Raw genomic sequence first — 14472 nt, 5'->3', positions numbered from 1 at the left:
AGGAGAGGGAGACAGGGAGAGGATGAAGAAGGAGAGACCTGGGAGAGAGAAAGGGAGGGAGATATACAGGGAAAGACACATGAGGAAGGAAGTGGAGGGAGAGATAGAAAGGTAGACAGGTAGAGAAATATGACAGGAGGGAGAGAAGGAAGAGAAACAGATAGAAGGTTCTCAAGAGGCTACATCCAGCACTCAACATTGCCTGTGGAAAATGGAGGAGGTGAGGAAGACTGAGGAAGAAGACCTCAAGCTTTTGAGGAAGGCTATTGATCCCCCCAGTGCATTTGTGTGTATGCGCGCACGTGTGTGTGTGTGGGTATGTGTGTGCGTGCGCGTTGTTCATGTGCACACACTCACCGAGTCTCCAATTTAAAACAGAGCAGACCCCCACTGGCAACCAAATCAAGGCTAGACAAAAAAGGCATTAGAGACAGACCAATTAATGGGTAAGTAACCTCATGAATCAATGTCCCAGACTAACACCAGCCGGCCTACGGACCTGTTGCGACGGCACGTTTGAAGGTGGTTTTAGAGTGCTCTTACTCTGAGGAGACTTGTTGTCAGCCATATTCTGTATGTTGGCCGGACTTTATGCGACACCAGACATAGATCCTGATGGGTTTAAATGCCAGCGACTTAACGGAGCGATAGCCCCGTCCCGTCCAGGGCCCCCTGGTGGTGACTGACCTTACAGACTACTTCTCATTGTCATCAACTTTATTTACTATCCTTTAGGTTTAATTGGAAAAGCTGACAGCAATTGTTTGAAGAGTTGTTATGTAATCATGGACATCTAATTGAATGCCTCTTCTCATACCTTTCCAGACAGGCCCGTTGGACCTTGTGGGAGAAGGGACTGTTTTATTAAAGTTCTGTGTCTGTTCTCGATGTGTGTGTGTGTGTGTGCGTGCATGTGATCCCGTGGCAGTACAATAGTACCAAGTGATGAATGCCTTCAGCCAAAATCCAATAAAGAGGATGTGGTGTGAGCACTGGGTGGTACCACAAATCTCCCCCCTCTCACCCTTTCTCTCCCTTTGTCTCTCTCTCTTCCTTCCTCTCTCTAACATCTCTCTCTTTCTCTCCATCCCTCCATCCCTCAACCCATCTGTCGTACCCATCAAGGTCCACGTCAGCCAGACGATTGTTCAGGTCTGATCAATGTGCTCCGACAAACCGAGGAGTGAAACTGTGTTACTTCGTTGAAATACCCACCTGAGTCTCCATTGGTTTCATGCTGCCGCAGAACGTGAACCAGATGTGTCCGTGTGTGTGTGTGTGCGTGCGTGAGTGTCTGTACGCGTGTGTCTCAAATGGCTTCAGCCAGACGGTTTCCATATGTCTCTATGTGGCGGGCGGTCAGCGACGTGAGAATGCGGTCTTGTCCATGCCTCTCCTCTTATTGTCTCAGGACAATCAGTGGACTGAACACTTAGCACCAAATCAACAGGACTTAATGAAATAAGCTGGAACGTTCTTTGAGTTACGCTGAGATTTATATTGGATTCCGATGTAACAGTATTCGGGCTGGGTGTTCCTTTTAGAAAGAGAGAGTGAAAAAGGGATTTAATAATGAAGGTGAAACTAGTGTTTTTATATTTGTAGAGTTATTACTTATGAAGACTTTGTCCAGTGTGAGAAGGACCTGGCAAAGGAGTGTTTTTGACTAGAGACCAGTGGGCCCTAAACGGAAGAGGGTACCATTTGCGTCACAAACAAGGCTTTAATGTGATGTGATGTCCCCTCCTCTTTGGAACAACTTTGTCATGTCTCTTGATCTACAGACAGGGGGCAAATGAAAGGAAAACCCTTTGTAACGAGGGGTTTATGCACTGCCACACCACAACAACTCTCTCTGAGTAGTTCTCCATGGATTGCCTTTGCTGACCCAGTCTGATCGCGTCCTGCATTGATATTCTCAGTCACCTGTGAAAGAGTTTCCCTTCTGTTTCTCCTGACATGTCACGGTAACGCACGAGCATCACTGTCATCGAAATTCCCCTTTTGACCACAATTTCCGACGTTATTTACTGATGTCTTTCCCATAGATCTAAATGCAGATGCAACTTTAGTCGCTGTTCCTATTCACACACTAGCCAGTTGAGCATTCTTTGTGTCTGAAGTTCCTGCCGTCCGTGCCCCAATAACACACCCTCTTTCAAAGTCACTTAGATCTACATCCATAAATCAAGGTAATCTGAGCCTGCTGGGTATAACAGATCATACGTTAATTTCGTCACAAACCCGGCCCCCGCTTTGACTTCGACCCGCGTGGCGATTTTCTCCGACCGCTGATTTATCTCATTACGCTCACTGTTGGTAGACCTACCGCACGTTAATCTGGCTCCTCGCCCACACACAATGGAAATGTTTCTCTGTCACCGAACCAATCAGTCAAAACCAGACGGTCGTCACTGGGTGAGAGGAGATAATGTTGTATCGCTGACGGAAGGACGACACCGCCAGCACTGCGTTATTAACAGCGCCGACGTCTTGTGATGGCTCGGGTCGCACGTATTGAGTCTCGAGTTGTAGAAGCTGGGCTCTGGTCCTCCTCTTTCTGATTCTCGATGCAAGGCACGAACAACGGTGTGCTATATTAAGGGCTTTTTGTTTTGTTTTACGGCTAGTCTTTAGCGTACAGGACAGTGCTTACTGCGTCTGTACAGTACTTCTGATCCTCAGAGTAGATGAAGAAGTGGTGTGGAAGTTATTTCCTGACATGTGGCTCAGCTTCATTTTACAGTGCTTTCCTGGGTGCCTCTAAAGTTCAATCAGGGTTTTCTAAGTTGAAAAACTGAATGCTGTCCCCATGGAAGGCTTTTCCTCTCAGTCTGAACTACACCGCCATTCAAGCTCAGCCTCTGCAGATTTAGGGGGATTCTGTGTGTGTGTCTGTGTGTATGTGTGTACGTGTGTGCACGCTCTCATCAATCAACGTTTGTGTGTCCATTCCCTGTGGCCAAGACAGGCACTGTGATTGAATCCAGCCAGGCGCAACTCTAAGGCAGCCCACCTCTGGTCTCGACGAACAGTCTTTTCATTACCCCACTCTGCTGTTTTTGTGTGTATGTGTGTCCTTGTCAATCTGGGTGCCGTGTGTGTGTGTGTGTGTGTGTGTGTGTGTGTGTGTGGACGCCTGCTTCTAGTATGTCTCTTTATGTGTGTTCATATCAGGATGTGTGTGTGTGTGTTCTTGTATACCTGTGTATTTGTGCTAGTGGGCTGGACAGACTGTCTGGTGGAATTCTCTCTCCCTGTCTGCCCCCATACTGCCTACTGCTGATGGGATCAGGACTGTCTCTCAGTCCCATTAATAATAGCCTCAACCTCCCGCTCCCCTGGTTTACTGGGTCACTGCCTAGAGCACACACACGTACACACGCAAACACCCAACACGTGCATGCCGTATTGCTTTCAATACCTCTGATAATTTGCTAGCCGCATCTTTATCAGTTCTTCAGTAGTGTGAGTTTTATCATATCGAGAGGTCTGTTTAGTTCTGTGCAGCTCTCCTTTTGAAGTCTCTTGTAATCAGTTTGCTCATCAATTAAAGAGTCGGAGAGCCCTTCGGTCTGAGTTTTGTTTTCTGTCCTCTCCAGTTAATGAGGACAGTACTCCTCCTGTTGTCCTTGAGATAGTAGCTAATTAGACTGAGTTGAACCATCTTTGCATCATTGGTTCGTAATGCCTGCTTCTCTCCGATAAAATGCCACGCCACCCAGCACAACAGCTTGTCAATTCAGGAGTTGTCTCCTGAAACAGACATTATTGTTCGCAGGGTTTCCAAGGAGGGCCTGTGGAGATTGGTCACGTATGCGTGAGGAGAACAGCATCTCTGATTGGCTAGAACTTTTTTCAAACTGACCAATCCATTGCCATCTCTTTCTCTGTATCTCAGCCACCCTGGTGATAGGAGGAAAGAGGTTATGTTGGCATCACACTCCTATTACTCGTTACCATCGGTTGCACATTTGGTTATCCATAATGCTGAGTATTGTGATTTTGAAAGTTTTTCCCTCATTGGTCCAGGCTTATCCTTGTCTTTGGTATCTCCCCATACAAAAGAGGAAACAAGAGAGACAGAGAGAGAAAGCAGAGGTAGACGGAGAGTGGTGACCTCTGACATTGCTATAGACCTGGGCTTTATGGGACATACAATCCTCTATATGCCAATCAGAGGTCAATGCCCCTGCACACTCAGCCAATCAGAGGTTGTTACCCTCAGTTGTTGTCTTTGTGTTTGCTGTCACCCATGTCCCAACTTTTTTTTCCCCTTTACAGATCCACAGGGTCCAGCCCTCCCTGCGCAATTTTCCTTAAATTCACTAGCCATGTCAAATCAATAGACCAATTTTTCAAGTTTTTGTCATTTAGCAGACACACTTGTCAATACCAACTTGCAGGAGCAACTAGGTTTAGCAGTCATGCTCAAGGACATTTATTTTTCCAAGTGAATTGGGGACGTAGTCGGGTACAGAACCCTGGTCTCTGGTGGGGAGCCAGGAGTGTTTACACTGGACCACGGCTCGGAATGAACTTCCTATTTGAAAAATATTCTCCGAACTGGTGAACTTTGAAGTTAGCTAAGGCAATGGGGAAATGTCAAACGCAGGACGGTGGGCTGTTCTCTATAGGCTATGCAGAGCATACCGAATGGTATGTTGACTCGTAAAGTAATAGGCTTACGTGGAACACATCAAAGGACTGGCTCAGTGTGCTCAAGGAAAATCGTGGGGTTAAGGGGAGAGGGTATTTTCAATCCCGGGTATCCTAAACGTTTAATGAGAGTATATAGTAGCGGTATTATTGTTCGGCGGAACTTTTTTGACCATTGTTTAATACTTCCACTTTGAAGGTTTAAACCGTTAGTTAAATCCTCCATGACAGACCTACCATGAACAACTGGGCTATGAGTGATAACTCCAGCGTAGACCTTTAGCCACTTTAAACTCTCGAGTTTCCATGCAAACCTCCCAGACAAGTTGGGTCTGATAAATCAATACAAGCCCCAGGGTTCTCACAGTTCTCACTGTGAAATACACCGTGAAGGAGGATCAGGTAAACTGGAGATATGCACTCGATGTGCTTTATGGCATTTATTCTGTATGACCTCACGGGACTGGTCAAAGGTAGTGTACTATTTAGGGAATAGGATAACATTTGAGATGTGTCCTGTCTGAAAAGCAGACCTATAGGGTATTTTTTTTTACACACAGCAAATAAATATAGCAAGAAGATGAAGTAATAATATACATAACTCTGTACATAGCAGTGTATTGAATATTGTAGATGGCAGTAATATACATAAAAAATTAACTAGCATCAATTCTGACAGAGTAGGATGGGAGAGTATGAACAGTATGGTAGAAGCATTGAGTATTATAGATATATATGAGTGTAATATTGCTTATGAATGATACATGCAAAGGAATATTCTAATGACCCCATTAAATGTACCTGAAAGGACATCAGAGCACCTGGGATGTTCATGCATGATCAGTATGATCATGGACCAGTGTTACTGGTTGTGGAGCCTGATTATGGCCTGAGGGAAAAAACGGTTTGTGAGTCTGGGAGTGCATGCCCTGATGCTCCGGTAATGTCTACCAGATGGCAGCAATGTGAACAAACCAGGCAGGTGGCTGTGATCTTTGATGATGTTCCCTGCTTTCCTCAGGCATCGTGTAGATGCCTTGCACGGAGGGGAGATGGCACCCTATGATGCGCTCTGCAGACTTTACCACCCTCTGGAGGGACTTGCGGTTTGCAGCGGAGCAGCTGTCGTACCAGGCAGTAATGCAGCCTGAGAGGATGCTTTCAATGGTGCACCTGTAGGAGTTGGTGAGAGTTTTTGCAGACATGCCACATTTCTTGAGTGTCCTAAGGAAGTATCGTAGTTTTTGGGCAGTTTTCACTGCCCAGGATGTGAGCCAGTCTGAACAGTAGACCTATAGTATGTGAGACAGTCTGGAAAGTAGACCTATAGTATGTGAGACAGTCTGAACAGTAGACCTATAGGATGTGAAACAGTCTGAACAGTAGACCTATAGGATGTGAGACAGTCTGAACAGTAGACCTATAGTATGTGAGACAGTCTGGAAAGTAGACCTATAGGATGTGAAACAGTCTGAACAGTAGACCTATAGGATGTGAAACAGTCTGAACAGTAGACCTATAGGATGTGAAACAGTCTGAACAGTAGACCTATAGGATGTGAGACAGTCTGAACAGTAGACCTATAGTATGTGAGACAGTCTGAAAAGTAGACCTATAGGATGTGAAACAGTCTGAACAGTAGACCTATAGGATGTGAAACAGTCTGAACAGTAGACCTATAGGATGTGAAACAGTCTGAACAGTAGACCTATAGGATGTGAAACAGTCTGAACAGTAGTCCTATAGTATGTGAGACAGTCTGAACAGTAGACCTATAGCGTGTGAAACAGTCTGAACAGTAGACATATAGCGTGTGAAACAGTCTGAACAGTAGACCTATAGGGTGTGAGACAGTCTGAAAAGTAGACATATAGGATGTGAGACAGTCTGAACAGTTGACATATAGCGTGTGAAACAGTCTGAACAGTAGACATATAGCGTGTGAAACAATCTGAACAGTAGACCTAAAGCGTGTCAGTGCACATGAGGTGGTTGCGTGTGTGTGTATGTGGGTGTGTGTGTGTGTGTCCGTACTGTGTTACCAGTATGGGTGTGATGTGATCTGGTGGGTCCAGAGATTGCTGGATATGCTTTCCCTCCTAGAGTTCTGCCAGTCAGCCTTCCTGCAGATTGCTTTTGACCATCCATACATCATGCTAGACCTGTGTGTGTGTGTGTGTGTGTGAGATCCAGGTCTAATAATACAGAAGTCCCCAGAATGACAGCAAAGCCTGACAATTTGGTCCCCCACAAGGTGAAAAATAAAAGTAGTTACATTATTGCACTTTAGGGTTAGATGAGATGGGAAAAAGGGGCACAATTTCCTGGTCGCAATGACAGAAAAGCGTGTTTGTGTTCATGATCCTACTTGCTTACTATGTAACATAAAATGGGTTATAGTATGTTAAGTGAACTGGTGTATTATATTATATAGTTTGGACTGATTTTTCTGGAGTCTGATGATAAAAAGTGTTCTCCAACTGTCACTGCACTTAAGGCAGTATCAAATGAGTTTAGCTGCTCGCGGGGCAGTGTGATTGGGCTTATAATGTCGCGCCGTAGGGGGCCCTCTCTCCCCAGGCCTTTGTTTTCTAATCAAAATCTCTCCTTCCTTCTGTGTTGGTTTGAATCTCTCCCTCTCCGGAGGGTTTTGAATTGTACTGCATGCACCATAAAAATACTCTGGTGGTTGTAAAGCACACTTTTGTTCCAATGTGTATAAGGCAGAATAATGTGGTAAGATCTGCCATTGCAATCAGAACCTTTTTTGGGGATTCTGAGTGTTGTACTCAGTTGTTTTCACTCCATAGTGCGTGTCTTAAATTGCATACCATTCTTTATTAGTGCACTTCTTCTCAGCAGAGCCCTATGGGTCCTAGTAAAAATGAGTGCACTCAACAGGGAATAACGTGTCATTTCAGAGGCGGCCAATCTCTACAGTGGGTAACCCATGTGAGGAAACAGAATACAAGAGAGCCGCAGGAGTGAGAGAGCCTCTTCATCAGTCGGACTGCTCAGATTGATGAGGTTTCCGGGGCTTTGACAGATGTTCAAATAGCATGGAGTCATTACACCCCCTGACATTCAACTGGCTCCTGACTAAAAGAGCCTCCTTGCCCAAACGTATCAGCAACGTTCGAAATACCTGGCGCCCACTTTGCACCCCGCGGCCCGGCCCCGCCGTGGAGAGGGCGAAGCGCAGGCAGGCGCGTGGTGACGTTCTGTCGGCCGGTCCTCTGTGACTGGTCAGGTGTCGTTGTGTTACGTTTATGATGCAGACCTCGGGTTGTGAGAATGTCAACCCCCTCATATCGTTGGGCTCAAGCCTTTCGGGCAGAATCAGCGGCGTCACCGCCGTGTCAGGAGAACGCACCTTCCTTCGTTCACCTCAGTCAAGTCCCAGTGCTCTCTGCCGTGGCTGCGACTCCGAGGTCACTCGAGCACATTCCTCAGGAAAGTCCTTTCTTCGATTCGAACGGGCCTACTCACGCGTGATCCCTGTGACTCAAAGAGATGCTTTCCAGGACCCTTACGTCATTCCAGAAAAGGCCCTTTCAGATCACCCCGTTGTGTCCTGCATTCCTATAGATCTGTGTGTAGCCCTACACACCCCCCTCCTCTCTTCCCATTTGGTCCTTGAGGGGCCCCATTGTCGCCCCCCCCCCACCCCCCCTCCTGTTTCCCAGCCCCTGCGGGCCATCTCAGAGCTGGCGTTAAGGAGATTGGTGAAGCCGGGCTATTGAGTAGCATTAGACATGGCCAATGTAACCCTGATGGGACCAAACCCCACAGGAAAAGATGGGGAGGGGGGTTGAATAGGGATGAGGGTATGGTCGCAGTGTGTGTGTGTGTGTGTCTCCGAAGAGAGAGAGAGATAGTAAACCAGCTAAAGGCAGAACAGACAGTCACTTTTAATTGGCGAAAGCTCTCAAGCGCTTTAGTGCAGATGTAAACATCCTAGGATGTGATGAAAATTAATTTGACACTTTGCGTTATTGATTTGCCCAAACCGGTGGACCAGGTGTGAAAGCTTTAGGAATCACTTAACTGATGAAGTAGATGTCTGCAATTTGGCACCTATCTGGGAATTTTCCAGTCTCGTGGGGAATCCCTGGTCCTGTTTTAGTGTGTTCGTTTTTTGGACTGTAGACACGGCTCAGGTAGTTACATGTTCCAGTCTCTAGCTGTCTCTCTCTCTTTTAAATGGTGAAATATTTTAATTATTTGCTAGATTTATCTCTGCGCTGTTGGTTGTTGTGCTGTTGATATCTCGCTGTGCTTGAGAAAGATGTGGGTATCACATTGGGTTAATTAACAAACAGGTGCAGCGCCTTAGATTCCTGGGAGGGTGTTCTGAGCTGATGAGCTGGTGTTCAATATCACTGGTATTTAAGATAATGACGAAGTTACTGTGTGTGTGTGTGTGTGTGTGTGTGTGTGAGATTGTGTTTTCCAAACAGAAGGCTCAATGACAACAACAAATTTTTCATATACTTACTGCTCATGGGGGCTCAATAATAAGTCCTTGTAAGATGCTTAACAATCACATCTAATCAACACAGTATGATCCACTGCTTCGAAAAAACCCACTGGAGAGGAAAAGGTTCTACTTAGAGACTTCCCTTACAAACTCCCCAAAATAATGTGGAAAAAATTCAATTTCGTACAGGTTTAAAAATAATGTAAACAAATGATGGGGATAAAATGGAATTATTAACTGTTTATTACTTGTTCTATTCCTTAGGCGTACAGATCAGTGGTTACATCTGTTCGTTGGCAGTACAAGCCCTTATTTCCCTGATAGGGAGCAGCAAGCCAGCCCCGTTATTTAAGAACAGCATCTCAAAAGCTCAAATGGCCCCTAATTATTTCACTACCTTAAGAACAGGGCCTGTAGGGTGGTGTAATACTGTAGACCAGGGCCTGTAGGGTGGTGTAATACTGTAGACCAGGGCCTGTAGGGTGGTGTAATACTGTAGACCAGGGCCTGTAGGGTGGTGTAATACTGTAGACCAAGGCCTGTAGGGTGGTGTAATACTGTAGACCAAGGCCTGTAGGGTGGTGTAATACTGTAGACCAGGGCCTGTAGGGTGGTGTAATACTGTAGACCAGGGCCTGTAGGGTGGTGTAATACTGTTGACCAGGGCCTGTAGGGTGGTGTAATACTGTAGACCAGGGCCTGTAGGGTGGTGTAATACTGTAGACCAGGGCCTGTAGGGTGGTGTAATACTGTTGACCACTACCTGTAGGGTGGTGTAATACTGTAGACCAAGGCCTGTAGGGTGGTGTAATACTGTTGACCAGGGCCTGTAGGGTGGTGTAATACTGTAGACCAGGGCCTGTAGGGTGGTGTAATACTGTTGACCAGGGCCTGTAGGGTGGTGTAATACTGTTGACCAGGACCTGTAGGGTGGTGTAATACTGTAGACCAGGGCCTGTAGGGTGGTGTAATACTGTAGACCAGGGCCTGTAGGGTGGTGTAATACTGTAGACCAGGGCCTGTAGGGTGGTGTAATACTGTAGACCAGGGCCTGTAGGGTGGTGTAATACTGTTAGACCAGGGCCTGTAGTGTGGTGTAATACTGTAGACCAGGTCCTGTAGGGTGGTGTAATACTGTAGACCAGGGCCTGTAGGGTGGTGTAATACTGTAGACCAGGGCCTGTAGGGTGGTGTAATACTGTTAGACCAGGGCCTGTAGGGTGGTGTAATACTGTAGACCAAGGCCTGTAGGGTGGTGTAATACTGTTGACCAGGGCCTGTAGGGTGGTGTAATACTGTAGACCAGGGCCTGTAGGGTGGTGTAATACTGTTGACCAGGGCCTGTAGGGTGGTGTAATACTGTAGACCAGGGCCTGTAGGGTGGTGTAATACTGTAGACCAGGGCCTGTAGGGTGGTGTAATACTGTAGACCAGGGCCTGTAGGGTGGTGTAATACTGTAGACCAGGGCCTGTAGGGTGGTGTAATACTGTAGACCAGGGCCTGTAGGGTGGTGTAATACTGTAGACCAGGGCCTGTAGGGTGGTGTAATACTGTAGACCAGGGACCTGTAGGGTGGTGTAATACTGTTGACCAGGGCCTGTAGGGTGGTGTAATACTGTAGACCAGGGCCTGTAGGGTGGTGTAATACTGTAGACCAGGGCCTGTAGGGTGGTGTAATACTGTAGACCAGGGCCTGTAGGGTGGTGTAATACTGTTGACCACTACCTGTAGGGTGGTGTAATACTGTAGACCAAGGCCTGTAGGGTGGTGTAATACTGTTGACCAGGGCCTGTAGGGTGGTGTAATACTGTAGACCAGGGCCTGTAGGGTGGTGTAATACTGTTGACCAGGGCCTGTAGGGTGGTGTAATACTGTTGACCAGGACCTGTAGGGTGGTGTAATACTGTAGACCAGGGCCTGTAGGGTGGTGTAATACTGTAGACCAGGGCCTGTAGGGTGGTGTAATACTGTAGACCAGGGCCTGTAGGGTGGTGTAATACTGTAGACCAGGACCTGTAGGGTGGTGTAATACTGTTGACCAGGGCCTGTAGGGTGGTGTAATACTGTTGACCAGGTCCTGTTGGGTGGTGTAATACTGTAGACCAGGGCCTGTAGGGTGGTGTAATACTGTAGACCAGGGCCTGTAGGGTGGTGTAATACTGTTGACCACTACCTGTAGGGTGGTGTAATACTGTAGACCAAGGCCTGTAGGGTGGTGTAATACTGTTGACCAGGGCCTGTAGGGTGGTGTAATACTGTTGACCAGGGCCTGTAGGGTGGTGTAATACTGTTGACCAGGGCCTGTAGGGTGGTGTAATACTGTTGACCAGGGCCTGTAGGGTGGTGTAATACTGTTGACCAGGGCCTGTAGGGTGGTGTAATACGGTAGACCAGGGCCTGTAGGGTGGTGTAATACTGTAGACCAGGGCCTGTAGGGTGGTGTAATACTGTTGACCAGGGCCTGTAGGGTGGTGTAATACTGTAGACCAGGGCCTGTAGGGTGGTGTAATACTGTTGACCAGGGCCTGTAGGGTGGTGTAATACTGTTGACCAGGGCCTGTAGGGTGGTGTAATACTGTTGACCAGGGCCTGTAGGGTGGTGTAATACGGTAGACCAGGGCCTGTAGGGTGGTGTAATACTGTAGACCAGGGCCTGTAGGGTGGTGTAATACTGTTGACCAGGGCCTGTAGGGTGGTGTAATACTGTAGACCAGGGCCTGTAGGGTGGTGTAATACTGTAGACCAGGGCCTGTAGGGTGGTGTAATACTGTTGACCAGGGCCTGTAGGGTGGTGTAATACTGTAGACCAGGGCCTGTAGGGTGGTGTAATACTGTAGACCAGGGCCTGTAGGGTGGTGTAATACTGTTGACCAGGGCCTGTAGGGTGGTGTAATACTGTAGACCAGGGCCTGTAGGGTGGTGTAATACTGTAGACCAGGGCCTGTAGGGTGGTGTAATACTGTAGACCAGGGCCTGTAGGGTGGTGTAATACTGTAGACCAGGGCCTGTAGGATATGTGCCTGCAGGAAACAGTATTCCATGTAGGATGCAGACATTGCTTTCCGGTTGGGCTGGAAGCCGTTCCATCTGTGTCTTAATTGATTCAGATGAGATTCAGGTGAATGGCTTTCTATTGAGTTGTAATTAGTAGTCCTGTGGGTACCAGGAGAAGAAAGAGAAGACCCCACACCAGAGAAGGTACAGACAGAGCGCTCAGGGCCTTAAATCCCCGTCTCCACAGTGGAGCAGAACCACAGCAGGGAGTCAGTGACTCATTCTAAACATTTATGTCCGGATGGGAGGAAACACACATCTTCTACACCTGCGGGGAACCTGAAGGACATGGACAGACTCCCTCCGCCATCATTAAAGGACACGTTTTAAAGGAGTCTTTTTTACTGTCTCCACATGACCGCACTGTCTCCCGCCCTGTCTTTTGCTTTAGTTTTAATGAAAGGCAACATTTTGAATAAGGCTATTGAGTTTAATGGGACTGAGGGGAGCAGGGAAACATCAAGACGATGTACCCACTCACCACTCACCACTCCAACCCATACCCAGCACTGAATATCAACGACAGAAACAAGCCAAGACAGGCCTAAGTCTCTCCCTGTCTCCTCACTAACCAGGGTTTTTTTTGTGCCCCACAGAAATAAAAGAAACTTCTGTTGACCTGAACTTACTCTTGAGAGTTAGAATAGTAGAATGCACATTACTAACCAGGTAGATCAAGCCCTTAAGGCTGACTGACTGACAGCCGGGGATGTCAGCAAAGAAATACATACTTTTGTAATTGCGTTGGTAACCGGTTTCAGTAAGACACCTCTGGGGGTGGTGTTATATTGCCAATATACCATATAGCTAGGTGCTATATTGTTGCGATATTATTTACAGTGCCTCAGCCTCACTCACATTTTTCAGATGGGAAAATTAGCATAGCTTTAACAAACAGCGATCTACATTTTCCCTCAATTAAATTTGTGTCACTCGTTCAGATATATTTCAAATAATGCAAACCGATTCAACCCTAAGCCCAAATAATAAGTACAAATGCAAATGTTCTTTTTGTCCCATTGCAAATATAAAATGAATTTCACTTTAGACCTGTGATTTGAAGCATCCACTTGGTGAATTCCTGTTTTTGTGGTCCCATCCGATCAAAGTTGCCCTTTCCCTATCATGTATTATTTTCCTGGACCATTGGCCTGCTATTATGCCAGCGAACCAATGCAATTACTGTATTTATAGTTAATGGCGTCCACCAGACTTCCCTCTCACTCACCTCGCTTTAAGACACAGGATGTGGTTGTCAGTTAGCGGATATTGAAAACTTGTTCCCCATTTTGGGATAAAAGACATATCCCCTTCACTTTTGATGCTTCCTCCAGGAGGATACCAGGCTATCCTTACCTCTTTTGTAGGCTGTGTTACATCATCAATCACCCAGCTCCCAATCTCTGTCTCCGGGAGGGTTATGAGTCTTGTCACTTAGCTAGAGACACTAGTTCATTATATTCACTGTTACCATGGATACGGGATGACATGGAGTGGCAGTGAATGAACGAGCTGAGATAAACCCTATGAAATAAGAGCAAATATCAATGACTGGACTGGTGTGTCTGTGGGCTTGCGTGCGTGAGAGGGAATATGTGCACCCATCACGACACCTGGACCTCCCTCCTTTAGCAGTATGCCTCCGTCTGACCGTGGGAGAGGCTATTGACAGGAAACGTGCCTGGGCATTGATAGCCAAAGCCCCTGGAAGTTCACCCTTAAGCCTCAAGCACACAGTCCACAGTCCTTGGATAATTAACTGAAGGACTCCATTTCCCAGTCAGACCGTCTGTTGTCTGTGTGTCTGAGAGTACCTGTTTGTGTCACAGAAGACTGTTTGCCTATTGTTTCACCTTGGAGAACAGCGAGGGGGATATTCAGGTGGGCCTCTCTGACTGTCCACACACACAAACATAAGCATGGTGCCAGTTCAGCCTGCTTGCTGTATCCCCCTGGGGGCTGTGACCAGATGTTAAAGGCTACATTTCTGCAGTTTTGTGGGTTAGAAATGTGTGTGTTTGTAATTAGGTCTGTGTGTGATAATTTATATGGACTAATGAATCCACATCTGTCCTCCCTTAGTGCCAGTACAGCCAAGCCTACACACACACACACACACACACACACACACACACACACACACACACCAATGTTGATTGCACTTTAAAAAATCCACAAAACAAACCCTAATCTTAAACCTTACCCTATCCTAACCTAAAATCGAACTTAACCTAGCCTTAACACTTATATCTAACACTTAACCCTAACCAGTAAGTCT

At 46.8% G+C, this 14472-nt stretch overlaps 1 protein-coding gene across 7 annotated transcripts in view; it reads left to right on the top strand.

Annotated features, from left to right (window-relative positions):
• sema5ba (sema domain, seven thrombospondin repeats (type 1 and type 1-like), transmembrane domain (TM) and short cytoplasmic domain, (semaphorin) 5Ba) overlaps window positions 1-14472 on the top strand; it is a 155299-nt gene that overhangs the window by 50226 nt on the left and 90601 nt on the right. The window lies entirely within an intron of this gene.

The sequence above is a fragment of the Esox lucius genome, chromosome 16 (genome assembly GCF_011004845.1).
Source record: "Esox lucius isolate fEsoLuc1 chromosome 16, fEsoLuc1.pri, whole genome shotgun sequence".
Taxonomy (NCBI): Eukaryota; Metazoa; Chordata; class Actinopteri; order Esociformes; family Esocidae; genus Esox; species Esox lucius.
The sequence above is the reverse complement of the archived record's forward strand: the minus strand, read 5'-3'. Positions and strand labels throughout refer to the sequence as shown.